This window comes from Lycium barbarum, chromosome 8 (genome assembly GCF_019175385.1).
Source record: "Lycium barbarum isolate Lr01 chromosome 8, ASM1917538v2, whole genome shotgun sequence".
Lineage (NCBI taxonomy): Eukaryota > Viridiplantae > Streptophyta > Magnoliopsida > Solanales > Solanaceae > Lycium > Lycium barbarum.
This window is the reverse complement of record NC_083344.1, coordinates 7,319,155-7,341,666: the sequence shown is the minus strand read 5'-3', so window position 1 is coordinate 7,341,666 and position 22,512 is coordinate 7,319,155. Positions and strand designations below refer to the sequence as shown.

At 36.6% G+C, this 22,512-nt stretch overlaps 1 long non-coding RNA gene across 1 annotated transcript; it reads left to right on the top strand.

Annotated features, from left to right (window-relative positions):
• The first annotated feature begins 373 nt into the window (after positions 1 to 373).
• LOC132605838 (uncharacterized) lies at positions 374 to 2,854 on the top strand. The gene is made up of 2 exons (XR_009569469.1): positions 374 to 1,040; positions 2,385 to 2,854. It is a non-coding gene; the product is annotated as an uncharacterized LOC132605838 (long non-coding RNA).
• The last annotated feature ends 19,658 nt before the right edge of the window (positions 2,855 to 22,512 follow it).

Genomic DNA, 22,512 nt, shown 5'->3' with positions numbered 1-22,512 from the left:
TTACTTTATCACAAATTTCAAAGGGGTTCGTCATCACTTTATTTTCGGATTTTGTACTTGTTAAATTAATTTTACTTTATTAAATCCTTTTACATACTAATTATATTTGTCTTCACATAATATATATTGTACTAGTTGTTAAATTAGAAGCCCAAAAATAATTTAAATAAAGAAAGAAGAACTCATATTTTCGGACCAACATTTGATCCCAAATAATCAGCCCACATCACCCCACAACCAATCGGCCAGCCCAACTCAAAAGGAGCAACCCACATTTTTTAAATCCCATACCCATACCCGCTCCTACCCGACCAGCCCACGTTTTATTCGTCAACCCGGCCCAACCTCTTTCATCTTCCAACCTAAACAAAACCTAATCTTTTTCTCTCACAGCCGCACCCTTCACCCCCTGTTCTCTCTCTCTCTTCACGCCTCTTCCTCCCTTCATCCCTCTTCCATTTTTGGCTAAAATCCCACTTTCCTTTAGCCGTGCACATACTTGCCAACTCCATTTCCATATAAGTTTTCCTCTCTCCTTTTATATACGATCTGGTCAAACACAAATGGCCAAAACTACTTCTGAAATTCTGAAAAAAAAAGAGTAACTTTTCAGTGATTAGCATAAGATTCCTTCACGGGTCGATTCAAACGGCTTTGAGTTTTTTGTTTGGAGCCAAAAATCGTGAAATTCAAAAATATAAAACCCTAGACTCCACCTAGAAATACATCCGGAAGTCATAGTCGAAAAGGGTTTTTTTTTGGAGAACCACGGAACATTTTACCCTATTCGACATTTCCACCTTCCACTACTACTTGAAGTTTTAGCCTTGTTCTAATTCGAGTCTGTTTCGAGGTCTTTTTTTGGAGCAGCTTGAATTTTTCTAAAAAAAAATACCAAGAACAGTCTCACTTTATTTTCTTGACCTCGATTTTTAAATACAAAAGCATTCACTCTATATTACTCTATTATTGTTTCGAATCCGTCAATACAAGAGTAGATTCGAGACCCCGACGACCCCAATTCACTGCACCAACAGAAGGTAAACAATCCTTCTTTAACCGTTCAATTTCAGTTTTTAGTAATTTAGTAAGTGTTTTTGTTGTTTACACATGTCTGTCGTTTCAATCAGTTCAGTTCGTTTATATGTGTTCTGTTGTTAGATAATCTAGTCTTAGTTAGTAGCTTGATAGGATTCGTGTATATTGTGTGTTTAGCTGATTGTAGTTTCTAGTCGATATGTATCGTTAACAGTTTTGACATACTTTTCTGGTAATCGGATGTGGGCGTTTGTATGAAATACTTGGCTTGCGTGTGGAATTTTTTTTCAGTTTGTCGAGAAGGTTGGTAATGCTAAATAGAGACAAGCCTTTGTAGCTGCCTTTTTGTACTTGTCTAAAAAGCTCTACGCTTTGTGAAGCTACTGTTGTTATGCTATTTTGCTCGATTATTGGCGTCTGTTATTCTGTTAATTTTATGGCTGTGGCATTTATGTTGTTGGATTTGGTGGTTAGTATTAATTTAATGCACAATTAATTAGGTGGGCTGTTGTAAAGGTCTACTAATGTATTGGATCTGTGTTAGCATACATTGTTAGTTTCCTATTCTCCATGGCATAGCATTCTTTAAAATTTGATTAGGAAGTCCTCTTCTGTACCTGTTAAACTTGTCGAAGAAATCTTGTATGTATAACTGCTCCTCTGGTTTTTATTTCTGAATATTGTGTACATCATTCGTAGCCTATCTCTTAAATGGCTTCTGTGAACTTCTTAAATATGTAGAACTTCCTTGTTTCGTGAAACACCAGCTTTGCGCATTACTCATTTCTCCAGATTCTGCCTAAGTGTTTTTTTTTTTCATTTCGATCAAATCCTCGTCGCATTGTGAATAAAGCTGTTTTGAATGTTATTGAGATCGCTTTGGGGCCTGGCCAACCTTCTGATAGATGACTTTATAATGCTTAATGATTCAACCTCCTCAAAGCATACCTAAGTTTTTTTATATCATTATAGGCAGTCCCCTGTGCAGTTATTATAGGCAGTCCCTGTTTTGTTAAAAAATTATTAAGCTTGTTAATAGATTGACATGCTTATTAAATATTCTATGGAATGTTGAGTTGTTGTCTTCCTTGCCTCATGAAAGACTTGGGAGTATAGGATCAGACCCGTAGAGTTTGCTATCTTTCTTTTGCTCGACCTTGCGATTCTTATATGGAAAATATGGTGTATTCGATTATGTATTTACACGAGATATACGTAAATATACAGTATATACGTAATTCATTGGTTTGTTTCAAATTTACATTATACATGTTTAAGTTTTATTTATTATATACTAATCCTTTTCTTTTCATTTTTATGCATGACATCTCGCATACGAATCCAAGGGACTCGTCATTTCCCGCATTCGGTGTTGAGCTAAAAATCCCAACGTAATTTCTCTCGAGTCAGCCCATCAGCCCATCCGCAGCAAAAATCCATAAAAATTTTCGCTGGGCCGAGGCCCATAACAGTGGCAGTAAACAGCAGCAGCAGATCCGCGATAGTCGGCCTAAATGGGCCGATTCATTAAATTCGAAATACTGGGCCTAAATCCCAACAGCAGCATGATCGTAGCAATCTTAAAATGGGCTGAGCCCATTTACTTATTAGCTCCTCTACTTTATATTTTTCGTGCATTTAATCTGTATTATTTGACTAACCCCTTACTTTGTTTGTTTTTCTTAGCTTAAATGAATTATAAGGAATTAGGGTGGTTAGTTTAGAATGATGGGTAGTTAATCTAAGGGAATTAATAACTAATTGCACAAATTACATTCTCTTCTATTTATGTTAAAACTATTTATAGAATCTATAACATTTATTTTATTGGAATAATTGATTTTCAAAATAGCATGACTACATATTTTGAGAATCAAGATTCACTCTTACTATCTTAGAAATTTAAAACGTTACTAATTTTACACTAACGTTAACTTATTTTTGAGAAATAAAAGGCAAACTAGTTCTCATGGATAACTGTTCCACTTTAATTCCTTTCCAACATTTGAATCACGTATTTGTTGAAACAACCTTTACATAGTCTATATTGAACTAGCACTTTTTCTATAACATAGTTTATATTGAACTAATACTTTTTTCTATAAAACCCTTTTAAAGGTTTATTAATATTAATCTTACAAACGACTATTCTAATTTATTAATCGGCATAATTTATTTTCTCCAAATACATATAAACGTTACACATCCCGTTTCTTTTAGCTTATTTATAACTAAACTCCTTTATGCAAATCATAATTTTCTACAAGTCCTATTTTAAATAGCATTACTATATACTTTCTTAAGTGTGGTAAAGTATTACATCTAGATTTTAGCCTTAATTAATTAACATAAGTCCGGTCGGTTAACCATTATTAATGGAATTTAGAGGATGCCTAATACCTTCCCTCTAGGTTAGTTGAACCCGTACCTAGAATCATTTGGTTTCGTAGACTTTAAAATAGAGTTAACTTTAGATAAATAACTTTAATAAACTTTAGGTGTCCTAATTCACCGTAAATAATTAGGTGGAGACTCCTAACTTTAAATAACCCTGGAATTACCGGAATGTTGTAAACTATTTTGACCCCGGTTAAAATAGGGTATAACAGCTTGGCGACTCCACTGGGGACACTTAGGTTCTAACCATAACGGACTTAGTTTAATTAGGTCGTGCGTGCTTATCTGAATTACTTGTTGTTAACCGTTTTACATGCTATTATTTCTTTATTTGATATAAACTGCTTATGTGTTACTATTTTGATATAAACTGTCATTCCGTATCACTTTTCTCCACATTTGGAAATTTACACTATCACACGTACACGCGAGGTGTGTTTTGTGCACCCGCAAATTTCTTTCAAAATCCCAAATTTTAGGAGAGTTGGCATATGCGCGGGGTGTCCGAATACCGGTGACCGCGTAGCCTTCTCACTCGAGTAGTCCACTCGGGAACCTTGCGTCTAGTAAACCCGCTCTTAGTCAACTTAGGATAGAGCTAAACCAACACCTTTTATTAAGAGCATACATTTCATGACCTAGGGGGAGGTTTAATACCCTTGGTGTATTAAACCCATTAGATGACTTTACCCAAACGTCCAAGTGGGTTCACGACCCTAAGTGACACTAATCATACTTTATGTGCATGTTCGAAGGATAACTGTGCCTAAATATTGACTACTTGCTTTAATTAATTAAACTTTAGGAGGGAGGGAATAACTAACATTTCTATGACAGGTATGAATTTACATTGGAGTACGTCTGTGATCAACAATTGTTGAAGACCAAGGACGTCACAAAATGGAGCTAGAAATTTAGACATATTTACTTTACTTAGATTAGGAAACACTTTATGTTGTATTCATTTGATATGTAATAAATGTTACATTACTTTTGTACTTTATTTTGGGAAATAGAATTTGTTTAATTAATCAAAAGCAATGAGATGACGTATTATGGCACACTTTACCCTTCAAACAAACGTTAGTCCTACCTCTGGCACAAAAGAGGTCACATGCATATTAGGACTCGTTATTGTTTGATATACCCATGTACATTTGTTTGACAACTTGTTTGACTTTATTTGACGAATTATTTGCTACATGACTTACTTGACTTTACGTGATCATGACTTTACCTAGACTGACATCATTTGCACTTTATGTTTCTTTTTATTTTTATTCCCAAAAGAGTTGATTCGTGTTGACACTCGAGCTGGCCGACCACCCTTACCTCACAAGGTCAAAAACGTCATCATTACCTCGACGTAACTGGGCCGTGCAAGGAAAGGAAATTATCATGTCTGACCCAGCCATATCCATTTCAATTGGTTTGGAAAATATCGTGATTTCTAATGATCCCCCTGAGACTTCTGAACACAGAACTACTATTCAACATGATGAACATATTGCTCTCCTGACTCTAGAGATTGAGGATCTACGTGGCGAACTGAATCGGGTTAGGGACCTGACCAACTTATCTGTCACACTCCCAAGTCCACCTCCTGAACCCAGAACTGTCGCACCAAACCCACCTCGTTTTCCATCACTTGAATCTCCAGTGCCTGAACACTTTCCTCCACAAAATAATGCACCCACCAACAACAACTTTCCTCCAATCACCCTCGCAAATCCACCAAATCCATCATACGTCTATATTCCTCCGCAAAATCAACCACCCACCTACACTACCTATGCTACTCCGAATCCACCACCCGTCAACCCACCAAATCAATCACAAGTTCATACTCCTTACATTCCTTTAACCACCAACATTAATCCATCAGCTACAACTACTCCTCTAAACCCACCAAATCAACTACCTGCAAACACCACTTATAACACATCACCTCCAGTCCAAAACACTCCCACTATCCAAACTTATCCAACCCAACATATACAAGGGGCACATTTTGCCACTCCTAATGCGCAATATGTTCCTCCGATATATGCGGCGGAAACACAAGCCAACCCAGTAACGGTCAGGTTCCAACCCAGTAACGGTCAGGTTCCAACCCGAGGTAGATCAATACGAGGAAATGGAAAAGGATGCAAAAGCAGGGGCAGATAACATACTGCTAAAAGAGATCCACAGTCTCAAAGAAGCAATGAGAAACCTTTAAGTCGCCAGGGGAAGCAAAAGTGTAGAATATGAAGATTTGTGTGTCCAGCCTGACGTCGATTTGCCCATAGGCTACAAGCCGCCAAAATTTGATACATTCAATGGGACAGGCGACCCTCATACACACTTAAGTGCTTATTGTGACAAACTGGTCGGAGTAGGTAGAGATCAGAACATAAGAATGAAGCTGTTCATAAGAAGCTTATCTGGTGAAGCTCTTACTTGGTACACGCAACAAGACGTCCATAAATGGCGTGGTTGGAGCGATATGGCCCAAGACTTTATGGACCGCTTCAGTTTCAACACCGATATCTCACCAGACAGAGTCTACATGACTAAGTTAACTAAGAAATCAACTGAGTCGTTCCGTGAATATGCACTGCGTTGGAGGTCAGAAGCAGCCAGGGTTCAACCTCCGATGAACGATAGAGAAATGACTTCTACCTTCATTGAATGCCAGGCTGGCATATTTTATGAGAAAATGATAGGTATGATGGGACAAAACTTCACAGAAATTGTCTGAATGGGAGAAGCCTTAGAAGAAGGAATCAAATCGGGAAAAATTTAGGATCTTACTGCGTTGCAAGCAGTAAACAAAGCTATTCAATCTGGTTCTATCTGTGGGACCAAAAAGAAGAAGGAAGATGTAGCTGCAGTCATGAATGTCCAAGGACATAAGCCAAGCCAAGCCATTACATACTTTAACCATCCACAACAACCTTTCTACCCTTACCAATACGCTGAACCTTACCAAGCTCCACTATCTCCTTACCCTGTCTACAACGCCCAAGCAAACTACTTGTTTCACCATTTTTTTACCAAGGCAAAACAAAGTACAACTTAGGGGGGCTCTAAAAGGATTAATTATGTACAGAGTCGCCACCTAATTATTTATGGTGAATTAGGACACCTAAAGTTCATTAAAGTTAGTTTTTTAAAGTTGATTTTATTTTAAAGTCTACGAAACCAAAAGATCTAGGTAAGGGTTCAATTAGTCTAAAGGGAAGGTATTAGGCATCCTTTAGAATCCACAAATGTGGTTCCCGGCTGGACCAATTTTAATTATACGAGGGATTGTGTAAAAAGGCTTGATTATTATTTACAAAAATATTCGTAGAATTTAGACTAAAGAATAACTAATATGAATGTTCATGTAGTAAAAGGTGTAAGTATTTACATATGTATAAAATACGTATTACATGATTATTTACAAGTGAACAAAGTGCACAATTACACTGACTAACAATTTTAGCTTTACATGAATATATCATAAAGGTATTTACTTAACAATGAACGATTATGACCGAACATAATGATTTTTGTTTTCAGAAGCTATAACGAGTTTAAGGGATGTTCACAAATATTCAAGAAATTATTTCAAAAAGATGATTTAAGTTAACCAAAAAAATGTCAAGAATATTAACAGATATAGCACAACATTGTGAATGATGTGATATAAATACAGAATAGAAGAAAAGTTTAGCTTTGAAGTGAAGTAATAACTGCCTAATATTAATTTGTCTAAAACACATAAAATTTTGAATCACATAAGCAGATCCAAATAAATACTACCAACCTGCACCCTAAAAAGTAAAGTTCTATTATATTTTATGCTTTGTATAATTTTAAGGATGTAAAAAAAAAATATATATATATATAAACAAAGAATTTGAGAAGCTATTTGAACTTCTTTTGAGTGTCATCTTCGAGAAGTAACTCCGGATACCTGCATGAGACTTAGTAAGAATGTTAGTAAGAGAATAAATAACTATCGGATGAATTAAAGAAATAATGAATAAACTTAAAATAAAACCCGTCTTTGTACATGGAAGGCCTTGGAAATCGACGGAAATTTCTTCATCGGTCAGATCTAGTAAATGGTGTTTCCCAGTGAAGCTTATCCGACAGTGCCAAAATGAAAAGAGAAATATAATCTATGTATATGTTGAGGTAGTATATACAATTCTATGTTTACATATGTAAATGTTTGTAACTGTGTATGTACAAAAGAAGTGTGTTTGTTTGAAGAAAAGAAGAGAATGAAAATGATTAAGGTGAGGGGATAATTCTACAACAAGTGAAAAGAGATAGTTGGAGTTAGGAAAGGAAGGGGGGGGGGGGGGGGGTCAGCTGAATGTAAACAAATGAAAAGGAGAAAAAAATATTTTGCCAAAAAAAACTAAAGAGAGGAGAATCAGAGAACTCTCCGGGGATCTCTGGAGGCTGGGTGTTAAATGTCAAAGAGAAGAGGGGTGTGAGAAAAATTCATCTAAAAGTCCAAACAAAATCCAAACAAATCCCTCAATTTGGGAAGTAAAATCTTTTCAAACAAATCTGCTCAAAATTTCCACAGAAACATGTGTTTAGGGAGGAGAAATAGATAAAAGTCAAAAAGGGAAGAAAGAGAGTGGAGCCCGCAAAGAAAATAAAAAAAGGGTTAAAAAGGATAATGAAAGAAAAAAAAAGTGGGATATCCACGCATTAAATATAACCAGGTAATTTATACCAAGTAATTTTGTGAATTAAGTATATTTTCCATAAACTCTGTATTAAAGTATAACTAATACACATATAAAAAAAATGCAAAATGTAAATAAAAATGTGGTTGGTACTTGAAAAAATGTATTGTGTTGAAAAGAGTTTAAAAACAAAATTATTTACTGAAACAAAATTGTAGTGGTGTGCTGTGTGTGTGGAAAATAATGAGGAGAGAGAGTTTTAGGGGAAAGATGGGGAGAAAAAATCAAAAAGGGGTAGGAAAGGCTCTGGAAAAATGAGGGAGAGTGAGGATAAAAAAGAGGAAGAAAGAGAAAAGAGAAGTTGAAAAAGGAAGAAAGGGAATTGATTTGGGAGATTGTATCGTGGAAAATAAATGGTGGAGGAGTGAATTTTGGGGATCAGTTGAAAAAATCAAAAGAGGAAAACGTGTGGGGCTTGCAGAGAAGAAAAAAGAGGAAAAGGAAATCATATGAGGGGTAGATGAGATTTAATTGTACATTGAGTGATAATTCGTTAATTTGCACAAGGTGAATTTTAAATATTTTGAATTAACTGTGCTTGCAATAAACTCTTCCAGCTTTCCGGTACTGACGGACTGTATTAAAATATAACTAATATACATATAAAAATGGGAGAATAAATATACAGTTTTTTTAAAAATGTAAATAAAAATGTGATTGATACTTTGAAAATGTAATGTGCTGTAAAGAAATAAAAATGATTATTTACTAAGATATAATTGCACTGTTGTGCTGTATCTGTACAGGTGACTCTGAAAAAGTAATGATTATTGAAATTAAATAAAAATGATTATTTACTAAGATATAATTGCACTGTTGTGTTGTATCTGTACAGGTGACTCTAAAAAAGTAATGATTATTGAAATTAATTCAAATGACAATAAATTGATTAAAATCCTAATCTTTGCATAAATAAGGATAAGTATCAATAAATCGTATTAAAATTTAAAAATATATGTAAAAGTTGCATTTTGTGTTGAGACGTTAATTTCAAGAAGGATGAGCCAAAATTGGGTGTCAACACTACTACCAACCTCGAGCATCGCCCTATCAAAACCCACGTCCATACCAATCCGTTCAAGCTCCAACTTACCATAATCGACCACATACCACACCTAAAGCCCGTCCAAACCCTGACATCAAAAACACCCGTAATTACACTCGGTTCGCTGAACCCTTGGCTTAATTGTTCGAAAGACTGAAAGCTGCAGGCGTGATACAGTAGATTGAAGGGAAAATTCCTGATTCTATTCCAAATGGTTTGATGGCTCCAAACGTTGTGCATACCATTCTGGAGTTGCTGGGCACGACACTGAGGATTTCTATGGGCTTAAAAACAAAATCGAAGCCTTGATTAAAGAAGGAGCGATCCAGCTCACTGGAGCTCGGCCCAATGTGGACAACAACCCTTTGCCTACTCATGAAAACGCCAACGTGAACATGATAACCGTCGAGGAAGATAGGGATTCGAAAGAAGCCATTATGTCATCAACTTTTGTTGCTCCCATGGGAACAATCCAAAAACAAGCACCAATGAAGATTGCTGCTACAACTACTCACAACACCGAGACACCGACCATCTGGGGTGCCGAACCAGGAGAAACTTTGAGGAATTGGACTTGTGCTCCGTCCCTGGTTCGCCGGGAGTCTTGGTAGATTAAACTGTAGTGAACTTTTTGTGATAGCACGATTTTAAAATTAAGGCTTAAATTGTGCCCCGAAACTTTTGTTACTTTGCCTCATCTTTTGGACGCTTAAATTGCACAATCTATGAATGCATTTCTGATTTCCCTTAATCATCTATTAATGTTATTTTCTACTTTATTTGTCAAATCTGCCAACTCTATGACTGTGACATAAAATGAACGAATGAATAACATACATCTCGAGAGAGTGACAAAGAAATTAGAGGACAAGACAAGATTCCATTTGGAAGAAGCGAAATAGCCGCTAGGTGATGACATAAGCCTGAAAGCTAGCAATTCAAGAATAATCAAAGGACGACATTAGGTTAGACAGCCTAGTTTGCAACCTTTCCTTTACTTTACCGTACGAACTACGCTGACCTGATTCCCGTGGCGGGATACGTTGGCAGCCCACATAGGGTTCGATTGCATTATAACAGAAAATCCAAAATCCTTATGTAAGGAGAATTACGTATGGCCTGATTCCCACGGTGGGTCAGTCATATTTTGGTAGAAGTCTAACAAACCTTTTACCATTTACATAACAGAACTACGCTGACCTGATTCCCTTGATGGGATACGTAGGCAATCCATGTCGGGTTCGGTCCTTTATCAGAATATTTCAAACCATTTCATGTACCTTACGAACTACGTTCTGACCTGATTCCCTTGGAGGGATACATAGGCAACCTATATAAGGTTCGGTCACACCATAACATAGGTTTAGTACACCATTCTGAATCAAAATTGGGGCATTTTTGAAAGATTAGACAAGAGAATGGTTGGACATCGACAAGATTAAGACTACCAGACAGGGAATATTATAGACAAATAACGTTTCAATTGTTTTAGAAGTGTCGCAATCTAAAGTTGGCAGAAATATTTTACAACTTACATACATATGTATTTACATATATATCTTTCCTTACATACATGTACTCACGTATGTATCTTTCCTTATACATATACTTACATACATACCTTTCAAATGAAACACTTTCTTTCAATTTTTTCACTACTGTTCATCTACCGAGGCTTGAACGGAGATCACAAGATCTAAACAAACAAGATGAATGGAGCGCCAACAGCGTCAAGCTTCGAGTCAACACGAATCAACTTCCCCCTCCCAAACTAAGAATTTTTCTTTGAGTGCAGGAATTAAAAGGGCGCTAGACCAACAATCAAGTCCATCAGTCATGGCCGAAAAGTATCATGGCCTCGCCTTAAAAGCCAATCGGCTTTATTTCCAACTCTATCTTTAATTTCATTTTTTATCACAATAACTTTTTGACTTTATTAACAGATACACCTGTTTTGTAGGTTGTCGAGATCGAAGACGAATTAAATCAGGATTACACCGCAGATGTCATTAATTGGGCTTATCACGATCTCATCAACATCAGTAGCCAAATGGCTACACTATTACTTTCCCCTCTCTACTTTATCATTGACTTTACCGATTTTAATGACTTTATCCTGAACTTTACAGGAATCTACATTCTTATCGTTTACTTTACTAACTTTAACGACTTTACCCTGAACTTTACAGCAATTATCATTAAGTCTCCGAAGACAACCGGAGGCATCATTTGGCTATTCAGCCTCTTCCGCATTAGCCAAATGGCTACACCATCACTTTACTTTACCAATTACTTTATCATTTACTTTACCAACTTTAACGACTTTATCCTGAACTTTACAGGAATCAACATTAAGTCTCCGAAGATAACCGGGGGTATCATTCGGCTATACAGCCTCATATGTATAAGCCAGACGGCTACACTATGACTTTACTCTCTACTTTATCATTCACTTTACCAACTTTAACGACTTTACCCTGAACTTTACAGGAATTGTCATTAAGTCTCCGAAGACAACCGGAGACATCATCCACTTTACGACTTTACCCCGGACTTTACGGGAGTCTTCATCAAGTCTCCGAAGACAACCGGAGACATCACATGGCTACACGGCCTCATCTGCATAAGCCAAACGGCTGCACACTTACTTTACTCTCTACTTTATTACTTTACTTTATCATCCACTTTACCTACTTTAATGACTTTACCTTAAAATTCACAGACATCATTTATCATCGAGTCCCAGAAGACAGCGGGAGGCTTTATTATTATTATTAAAGTCTCCAAATACAACTAGAGATATTATTACATCCTCAGCATAAACATCACGCATTCATTCAAGTCCCCGAAGACAATCAGAGACAACATTTGGCCACACTGCCTCATTATAAGCCACACGGCTTCATCCTCACTTTCACACTTATATTTATTATCATTTTTACATTCTTTATAAGTTTTACAATTTCAACTTTACCCCAGACTTTATTACTAATTTTGACATGAATTTCAGTTTTGACAGAAAGTACAATCTACATACAGAGACACAGCGCAACGTGGAACTTTATCTTACGCAGTGAACTGGGGAAAACATGCTGAAGAGGAATATCAAACTCACAAGCAAAAGTCACGGATCTACTCTCGAACTCAAATCCACCTACGTCCACAAACATGTGATACGTAGGTTAAATTTTCTTTCATATCCACCGCTAAAACTCTACTCAATCAACTCCTGTCACAATTTTGTAAGCCTTTTCTGTATCCCAGTCTCACCATAATTCAGCACTGGGGCAAGAAGCGTAGCGTCAATATCGACCCGCTTCTTTCAAACTTCATACAGCTTGATTCTCACGAAACCCGAGATATGTAGGCAATTCAAAACAAGTTCGGCCATAATTCCTTCCATCCTACAAGGTATTCACCAATTCTCCTAACCTATGTTTTCTCAAGTTCTTCTGAGTTCATATTTGCTGGTCGGAACAAAATTGGCTGCTACGTCAACTTCTTCGCCCGAAAACTCTTACATCGCCTCCGATCTAAGAAGGGCATATGTTGACACCCAATTTTGTCCCTCCTTTATTTCAATTTATTTCCTGGAGCTTCTAAATTTATTAACAAGCTAAATATTTTATTTTCACTACTATTTTTATTTCTACTACTATTAATACCGTTGCCTTCATTTTCACTATTTTTACTAGTATTACTTTATCACAAATTTCAAAGGGGTTCGTCATCACTTTATTTTCGGATTTTGTACTCGTTAAATTAATTTTACTTTATTAAATACTTTTACATACTAATTATATTTGTCTTCACATAATATATATTGTACTAGTTGTTAAATTAGAAGCACAAAAATAATTTAAATAAAGAAAGAAGAACTCATATTTTCGGACCAACATTTGATCCCAAATAATCAGCCCACATCACCCCACAACCAATCGGCCAGCCCAACTCAAAAGGAGCAGCCCACATTTTTAAAATCCCATACCCATACTCGCTCCTACCCGACCAGCCCACGTTTTATTCGTCAACCCGGCCCAACCTATTTCATCTTCCAACCTAAACAAAACCTAATCTTTTTCTCTCACAGCCGGACCCTTCACCCCCTCTTCTCTCTCTCTCTCTCTCTCTGTTCACGCCTCTTCCTCCCTTCATCCCTCTTCCATTTTTGGCTAAAATCCAACTTTCCTTTAGCCGTGCACAGACTTGCCAACTCCATTTCCATATAAGTTTTCCTCTCTCCTTTTATATACGATCTGGTCAAACACAAATGGCCAAAACCACTTCTGAAATTCTGAAAAAAAAAGAGCAACTTTTCAGTGATGAGCATAAGATTCCTTCATGGGTCGATTCAAACGGCTTTGAGTTTTCTGTTTGGAGCCAAAAATTGTGAAATTCAAAAATATAAAACCCTAGACTCCACCTATAAATACATCCGGAAGTCATAGCCGAAAAGGGGTTTTTTTTGGAGAACCACGGGACATTTTACCCTATTCGACATTTCCACCTTCCACTACTACTTGAAGTTTTAGCCTTGTTCTAATTCGAGTCTGTTTCGAGGTCTCTTTTTGGAGCAGCTTGAGTTTTTCTAAAAAAAAATACCAAGAACAGTCTCACTTTATTTTCTTGACCTCGATTTTTAAATACAAAAACATTCACTCTGTATTACTCTATTATTTTTTCGAATCCGTCAATACAAGAGTAGATTCGAGACCCGGAAGACCCCAATTCACTGCACCAACAGAAGGTAAAAAAATCCTTCTTTAACCGTTCAATTTCAGTTTTTAGTAATTTAGTAAGTGTTTTTGTTGTTTACACATGTCTGTCGTTTCAATCAGTTCAATTCGTTTATATGTGTTATGTTGTTAGATAATCTAGTCTTAATTAGTAGCTTGATAGGATTCGTGTATATTGTGTGTTTAGCTGATTTTAGTTTCTAGTCGATTTGTATCATTAACAGTTTTGACATACTTTTCTGGTAATCGGATGTGGGCGTTTGTATGAAATAATTGGCTTGCGTGTGGAATTTTTTTCAGTTTGTCGAGAAGGCTGGTAATACTAAATAGAGATAGGCCTTTGTAGCTGCCTTTTTGTACTTGTCTAAAAAGCTCTACGCTTTGTGAAGCTACTGTTGTTATGCTATTTTGCTCGATTATTGGCGTCTGTTATTCTGTTAAGTTTATGGCTATGGCATTTATGTTGTTGGATTTGGTGGTTAGTATTAATTTAGTGCACAATTAATTAGGTGGGCTGTTGTAAAGGTCTAGTAATGTATTGGATCTGTGTTAGCATACATTGTTAGTTTCCTATTCTCCATGGCATAGCATTCTTTAAAATTTGATTAGGAAGTCCTCTTCTGTACCTGTTAAACTTGTCGAAGAAATCTTGCACGTGTAATTGCTTCTGCTGGTTTTTATTTCTGAATATTGTGTACATCATTCATAGCCTATCTCTTAAATGGCTTCTGTGAACTTCTTAAATATGTAGAACTTCCTTGTTTCGTGAAACACCAGCTTTGCGCATTACTCATTTCTCCAGATTCTACCTAAGTGTTTTTTTTTTCATTTCGATCAAATCCTCGTCGCATTGTGAATAAAGCTGTTTTGAATGTTATTGAGATCGCTTTAGGGCCTGGCCAACCTTCTGATAGATGACTTTATAATGCTTAATGATTCAACCTCCTCAAAGCAGACCTAAGTCTTTTTATATCATTATAGGCAGTCCCCTGTGCAGTTATTATAGGCAGTCCCTGTTCAGTTATTAAAGGCAGTCCCTGTTTAGTTAAAAAATTATTAAGCTTGTTAATAGATTGCCATGCTTAGTAAATATTCTATGGAATGTTGAGTTGTTGTCTTCCTTGCCTCATGCAAGACTTGGGAGTATAGGATCAGACCCGTAGAGTTTGCTATCTTTCTTTTGCTCGACCTTTCGATTCTTATATGGCAAATATGGTGTATTCGATTATGTATATACACGAGATATACGTAAATATACAGTATATATGTATTTCATTGGTTTGTTTCAAATTTACATTATACATGTTTAAGTTTTATTTATTATATACTAATCATTTTCTTTTCATTTTTATGCATGACATCTCGCATACGAGTCCAAGGGACACGTCATTTCCCGCATTCGGTGTTGGGCTAAAAAGCCCAACGTAATTTCTCTCGAGTCAGCCCATCAGCCCATCTGCAGCAAAAATCCATAAAAATTTTCGCTGGGCCGAGGCCCATAACAGTGGCAGTAAACAGCAGCAGCAGATCCGCGATAGTCGGCCTAAATGGGCCGATTCATTAAATTCGGAATACTGGGCCTAAATCCCAACAGCAGCATGATCGTAGCAATCTTAAAATGGGCTGAGCCCATTTACTTATTAGCTCCTCTACTTTATATTTTTCGTGCATTTAATCTGTATTATTTGACTAACCCCTTACTTTGTTTGTTTTTCTTAGCTTAAATGAATTATAAGGAATTAGGGTGGTTAGTTTAGAATGATGGGTAGTTAATCTAAGGGAATTAATAACTAATTGCACAAATTACATTCTCTTCTATTTATGTTAAAACTATTTATAGAATCTATAACATTTATTTTATTGGAATAATTGATTTTCAAAATAGCATGACTACATATTTTGAGAATCAAGATTCACTCTTACTATCTTAGAAATTTAAAACGTTACTAATTTTACACTAACGTTAACTTATTTTTGAGAAATAAAAGGCAAACTAGTTCTCATGGATAACTGTTCCACTTTAATTCCTTTCCAACATTTGAATCACGTATTTGTTGAAACAACCTTTACATAGTCTATATTGAACTAGCACTTTTTATATAACATAGTTTATATTGAACTAATACTTTTTTCTATAAAACCCTTTTAAAGGTTTATTAATATTAATCTTACAAACGACTGTTCTAATTTATTAATCGGCATAATTTATTTTCTCCAAATACATATAAACGTTACACATCCCGTTTCTTTTAGCTTATTTATAACTAAACTCCTTTATGCAAATCATAATTTTCTACAAGTCTTATTTTAAATAGCATTACTATATACTTTCTTAAGTGTGGTAAAGTATTACATCTAGATTTTAGCCTTAATTAATTAACATAAGTCCGGTCGGTTAACCATTATTAATGGAATTTAGAAGATGCCTAATACCTTCCCTCTAGGTTAGTTGAACCCGTACCTAGAATCGTTTGGTTTCGTAGACTTTAAAATGGAGTTAACTTTAGATAAATAACTTTAATAAACTTTAGGTGTCCTAATTCACCGTAAATAATTAGGTGGCGACTCCTAACTTTAAATAACCCCGGAATTACCGGAATGTTGTAAACTATTTTGATCCCGGTTAAAATAGGGTATAACAGCCCCAACTCGGGAATGTACGAGCACCTACCATTTTCCCACCTCGGTAGGCAAACCCATCCCTTAACCAACACCCAAACAATAAATGAAATCAACTCCCAATAATGATATAAATAACTTCGACATAAATATTAATATAAATAAGTCTGACATAGAAGTAAAAATAAGTGCGGAATAATACATGCCCAAATGAATCTGGTCTAAGTCGTACAAGAGCTACTACATAGATGAAGCCTGAATACATAGTCTCATAGGTAAATACTGTCTCAAGGATAGAAATAAGACAAGTAATGAAAGAGTAGCGATCTGGGCTGCGGATTGATACGCTCAAATTACACCTATTAATGGTGTAAAGTGGACATTGTCAAATATAGTAACCCAAACAAGGTTGGGGTTGAATGCCACAGGGAATATGGAGAGAAAAGGGTACTAATTGTATGCGATACTAGTCTTTAAAGGCTTTAATCCTATTCCGAATAGTTTGAAATATTTGTTGTGTAATGTAATTGAATAACTTGACTTGAATTGTACTTACTGTGAGAGAGAGACTAAGGTTGTGTTCCCCATTTTGATTAGATATTATGCTTCAGGTTTCAATGTGATATACTTCTAATGGTTGTTCTAAGAGTATGCACTTGATCTCTTAAGGACTTCCTAATGTTTCCCAACAGTTAGGCCGTATTTCCCGTTTATGATTTTTCCAAATGTAAAAGAGTTGAAATCGAAGAGCGACCAATAATGCCAATTAGACTTGTTCTTATCCCTAAGTTAGTCTATTAAACGAGGGTTAACGCCCCGAGTTATTGTTATTCGATCTTACCAATACTGACTCTCTTTCCCAAGAAAAGTTAGTTTAATGGCTTAGGCTAATGCTTGCAATCATTACCCAACGCTAAAGCACAAAGATAGAATAAATACCAACAACCATTATGCATATATCAATAGTAGAAACCCATTCACATAATACCCATCATGGGATCCACAACCTTAGAATTAAAATTAGCTACTCATCATTTTTGTTAACAAAGAAAGCTTAAAAGTTAACATGATATACTTACGATGCTAATACAATATGGAATAAAGGTGAAGTTGGTGCTCTAAATGCTCCAACCACTTCACAAATATTCAAGACTTAAAGTTAATGCTCCCAAAAGAAATCAGAATCTGAATTAAAACCCTAACTTTAAGTATTTATAGGGCCAAAAATCGCGCCAAATTTCTGGACAAAATCACCCTTTCGCGACATCGTTACGGACCGTAACATAGGTTACGATCCGTCCTTCAGTTTCGTCCTTTTTCAGCTTGATATAGGTCAACCGTTACGGCTTCTTGCGATGGACCGTAACACAGGTTATGGTCCGTATCTTCCAGCAAATCATGGCCTCATTGTTCAGTGGCCATTGCGTTACGCCATGACGTTACGCCCCGTAACCTGAGTTACGAACTGTCCTTCTGGGCGTAACATATGACACTACTTAGGCTTCTTACTGAAAATTTCCTTCAGCTTACGGTACACGTTACGACCCGTAACATGAGTTACGAACCGTCCTTTATAGCGGCACGTATCTGGATCTTCCTCTCTGGTACGGATCATGTTACGGTTCGTAACTCGAGTTACGGACCGTCCTTTTTGCTCCAAGTTGTCCGTATTTTAGCATTTCTTATCATTTCGGTTCCTTAGTCAACCAACCCTACAAAACACCAAAATAACATAAGAAACGATGTAGAAACACTTTAAAACAAGCAACACTTCTAGTGACAAAGGCATAAGATGTGCCGAAATTCACGGCACATCATTGATCCTCCAAGTGCTCATTTTAGATGTTTGTGAATTAGGCCTCGGGATCAGTCACGAGGGGTAGAAGTCTCTCCAACAGCGTACTCTGCACTCATAAAAAAAGTACAGCAAGGTAGCATTAGTACAAAACATGGTACTGAATAAGCATCATAGGCTGGCAACAGTTAGATCACGTATGCAAACAAGGAAATGGAAAGATGATGCTCACAGATAGATACAAGTTACCAAGTCCAAGTGGTACAATCAATTACCAAACAATGTCTCAAATATTTCACGAATCCAAACATAACCAAATAATCACCCAATAACTCAAATATCAATGAAGATCAATATTAATCCAAATGACAATAAGAACATATCATGTGAATGCATATGGAATGCAGTGCAATGATACACACATGCTCTGGGAGGATAATGTTCACGTCTCGACAGTCATGACCCATGGAGACCGCTAAGTCCATGTACCGTCATTCCGTATCACACAGCCTAGATTCACTCCTCCATCCAATATCATTGCTGACCACTCCGTATCACACGGCATAGAGATGGCTACGCAAATATAGTAATGTCGCATGAATCATACTTACGTCCGTCATCACCATCTTCCAATATCAAGACCAAGACAGATATATTATGGATATGAGAAAGTATGTCATGCAATGAGAATATCATAAATAACATATGGATTCCAGTCAATTCATATGAGGACAACCATCATAGTACAAGTATCACATGAATTAGTTCCTTCCAACCAGTTTACCATAATACATGAAAACCACCAATTCATATAAGAAAAGCCCAGCATAAACCTAAGGATCCTACAGGCCACGTGCCTGAACACACAAGTCACACAAGATTACTAACCTAAGAATTCCATCCCAAAATTCATACTCGAAGGTTCACACGATGTCTCCAATAATTCCCTAGTACTATATACGAGTCGCTAACCGAAGTCTAACCAAGAAGGTCAGCCATAACTATTACACCTCAGAATTTCAGGTTGTTGCACGGTAAATAGACTAACACAAGTTAAGGTGTATATGGTATCCCTACAATTAAGAAGGGATACTTAATGATTCTAATTAAGATTCCAAAGACATTCGAGGAGAGAGAAGGAAACATGTTGGAGAAAGTTAAGGTAGAGAGTGTCTTACCCCGTGTACAAATGTACCAACGGTATTCCTGGTAATTTACAGTATTATAAGTTGAACGGATCGAATCGACGAAATCTGAACTGAATTAGGCAAATTCTGCAGACACCAGTCACTGTCGATGGGCTGTCAACATGTAGACAGACCGTCGCTGTGCACCGTCTCTGTGTTTCTGCAATCAGAGATTTGCGGGCGAGAGTCGACGGAGCAAGTCGATGGACCGTCGACATGTCGACGGGTCATCGACCCGCTCGTCGAACCGCTTTACTGGAACTTTCCAGTTCCAGTTATAAATAGACGAACCATCCTCTTATTTTTTCATATTTCACTCTCCCACAAGTCTTGAAGGCTCTAGAATATTCCCTCTATCATACTAACATAAATTCAAGGTAAATCAAGATTAAATACCAAAAATTAGTAGAATCAAGTGCAAGGATGCTCTCTAGGGTTTGTGGAAACCAAGAATCTCTTTAGTGTTGAAGTAGGGGCTTTTCTCCAAGTGAAGTATTTTCATCCAAAGTCCATTCCTACATCATCAAAGGTGAGTTTCATGTTCATTTTATGTTATTAAGAGTATTGAGGGATTGAAGGACTTGGGTTAGAGAAGAAAGTAGAATATGAGTTCAAATATGGAGAAAATGGTATTTTGAGTAGTAAGTTAATGTGAAATATGATTCTTAAGTATGAGATGAGTATAATCTTGTCATAAATGATGCTAATGACGATGAGGAAGTGTTATGTGCAGAATAAATATGATGTTGTAATATAGTTATATGGATGATTTTGAAGTGAATTTGAGAAGTAAACAATGTTTAACTTGAAGACTCTATTGATTATGATATAATGGGTGTTCTTATTGATGTTGGGAGTTGTTTATTGTATGGGGAAAGTTGTAGAAACAAATGAGGTGTTGCCCAATTTTTGTTAGTCCTTAGTCGTTTTAGCCTAGACTTGAGCGTGTTCCTAATGATCTAACCTTAGTACAAATTCTCTTAAATGTAGAGCCGTGAGCTTAGAAGGGAAGCGTTTAGTTGATAAAGTTAAGGAGACATAAAGGTATGTAAGGCTAGTCCCCTTTTTTCAAAGGCATGACTCCTATATTATGATTTCTTCTCTATATTTCCATGACCTTCTTACATCCCAAAGGAAGGAAGTTAAGGATTCTTAAGAGCTTCTTATAAGATAGAGATGAGATATGTTCTATGATAATGATGCTTTCATGAGTTTGATAAACCTATTTTTATGATTTCATTGATGTTACTTCTTGTTGTTGTCTCACCTCATGATATTAGATCTTCCAAGGTGAGGCATAACGATGATGATTATTTCATAATGTAATCAGAGGTTCCCGACCTTACGTCACTCCGATAGAGTTATAGCCTTTACTTGAGCTCCCATGCATGCCTCATATTATGTATATGATTTACACCGTGCCTATATGGCCGGCAGTCACCACTGCGATAGGCGTAGTGGGAAGCTATGATGATGATTACAGCATGTCTACGTGGCATCGGCAGACACCACTAGTGGGCGGCTTGAGATGTTTACCCCAGACGCAGGCTAATGATGAGCACACCGACCAGGCAGTTTATATAAATGTATGCATGATATGATGTTTCTTGTTAAACATGCATGATTCCAACTTAAGAGGCAATCAGTTACAGGTTATCTCTTCAGCTCATGTTCTCTTATTTATTTATTATGTTTATTTACATGCCTTACATACTCAGTACATTGTTCGTACTGACGTCCTTTTCTTTTATGGATGCTTATTTATTTATTATGTTGATTTACATGCCTTACATACTCAGTACATTGTTCGTACTGACGTCTTTTTCTTTTATGGACGTTGTGTTCATGCCCACAGGTAGACAAGGAGATGGTGTAGACGCTTAGGAGCCTACTCAGCAGATTTGCAGGAGCACTCCACTATTTCGGAGTCGCCGTTTCTTGGTATATTCTTTTGTGTATATATTGGGGCATAGCGGGGACCTGTCCCGCCCTCATGATTCTAGTGCTTCAGTTAGAGGCTCATAGATACTTATGTGTGGGTTGTAGGTGCTATGTGACCTCTTCAGTGTATACTTTGTGCATCATTTTTGTAGTCTCATGGACTTATGCATGTATACATGTTTTGGGAGATATTTGGAGATTGTTTCATGATAAGTCTTGCGTCGAGGTTGATATATGTCCAGTTTGAGTATGATAGAGAGCATGATGAGTGGTGCTCGGTAATCAGCACCGGGTACCCGTCATGGCCCACTAGTTGGGTCGTGACAATAACCTACCTGGAGTGCCGAGCAGGAATCCCAAACAAATCACACGAGCGCCTTTCCCTTCCTCAATGCCTCCAAATACTCAAGGTCTATGTATAACGTAATCTAGATTAGAAAATATGGAGAACGATACCCTTATTGCTAGGCTTCTAATTTGGTCAACTTAAGCCTATGGAATTTGGGAAAATGAGCCCACAAGGGCAAAACGGGAAATTCGAAAGTGAAACATGCAATTCAAGTCTAAGTAATCAAAAACCCACCAATCAATTTCTAAAACAACTCAATATTAAGCAAAAATCATATTTAAAGTGAAACCCCCAATTTTGGGTATGAACCCTAGCTCTCAATTTCATAAATTGGTTAGTAATACTGAAGGATTCATGATTATATAGCTATTAGCCTTCAATTCCATACTAATATAAGTTTATTCCATCAACAAATCAAGGTTTGATAATGAAAAGTTCATTCAAGAAAGAAACCTCAAAAACCCTCTTTAATCTTTATGTTATCGGAAGACTTTAGCATGAATTCGGGAGTTTCTAAGGTGGATTATGAATCATAAATGAAGAATAGGGTTAGATGAACTTATCCCAATGAAGAATTGCCTCAGAATCTCTTGTTTTGCTATCAAAATAGCTCCAGAACCGAGAGTAATAAATGAGGAGTGATAGGGTTTTAAAAAGAATTTAAGG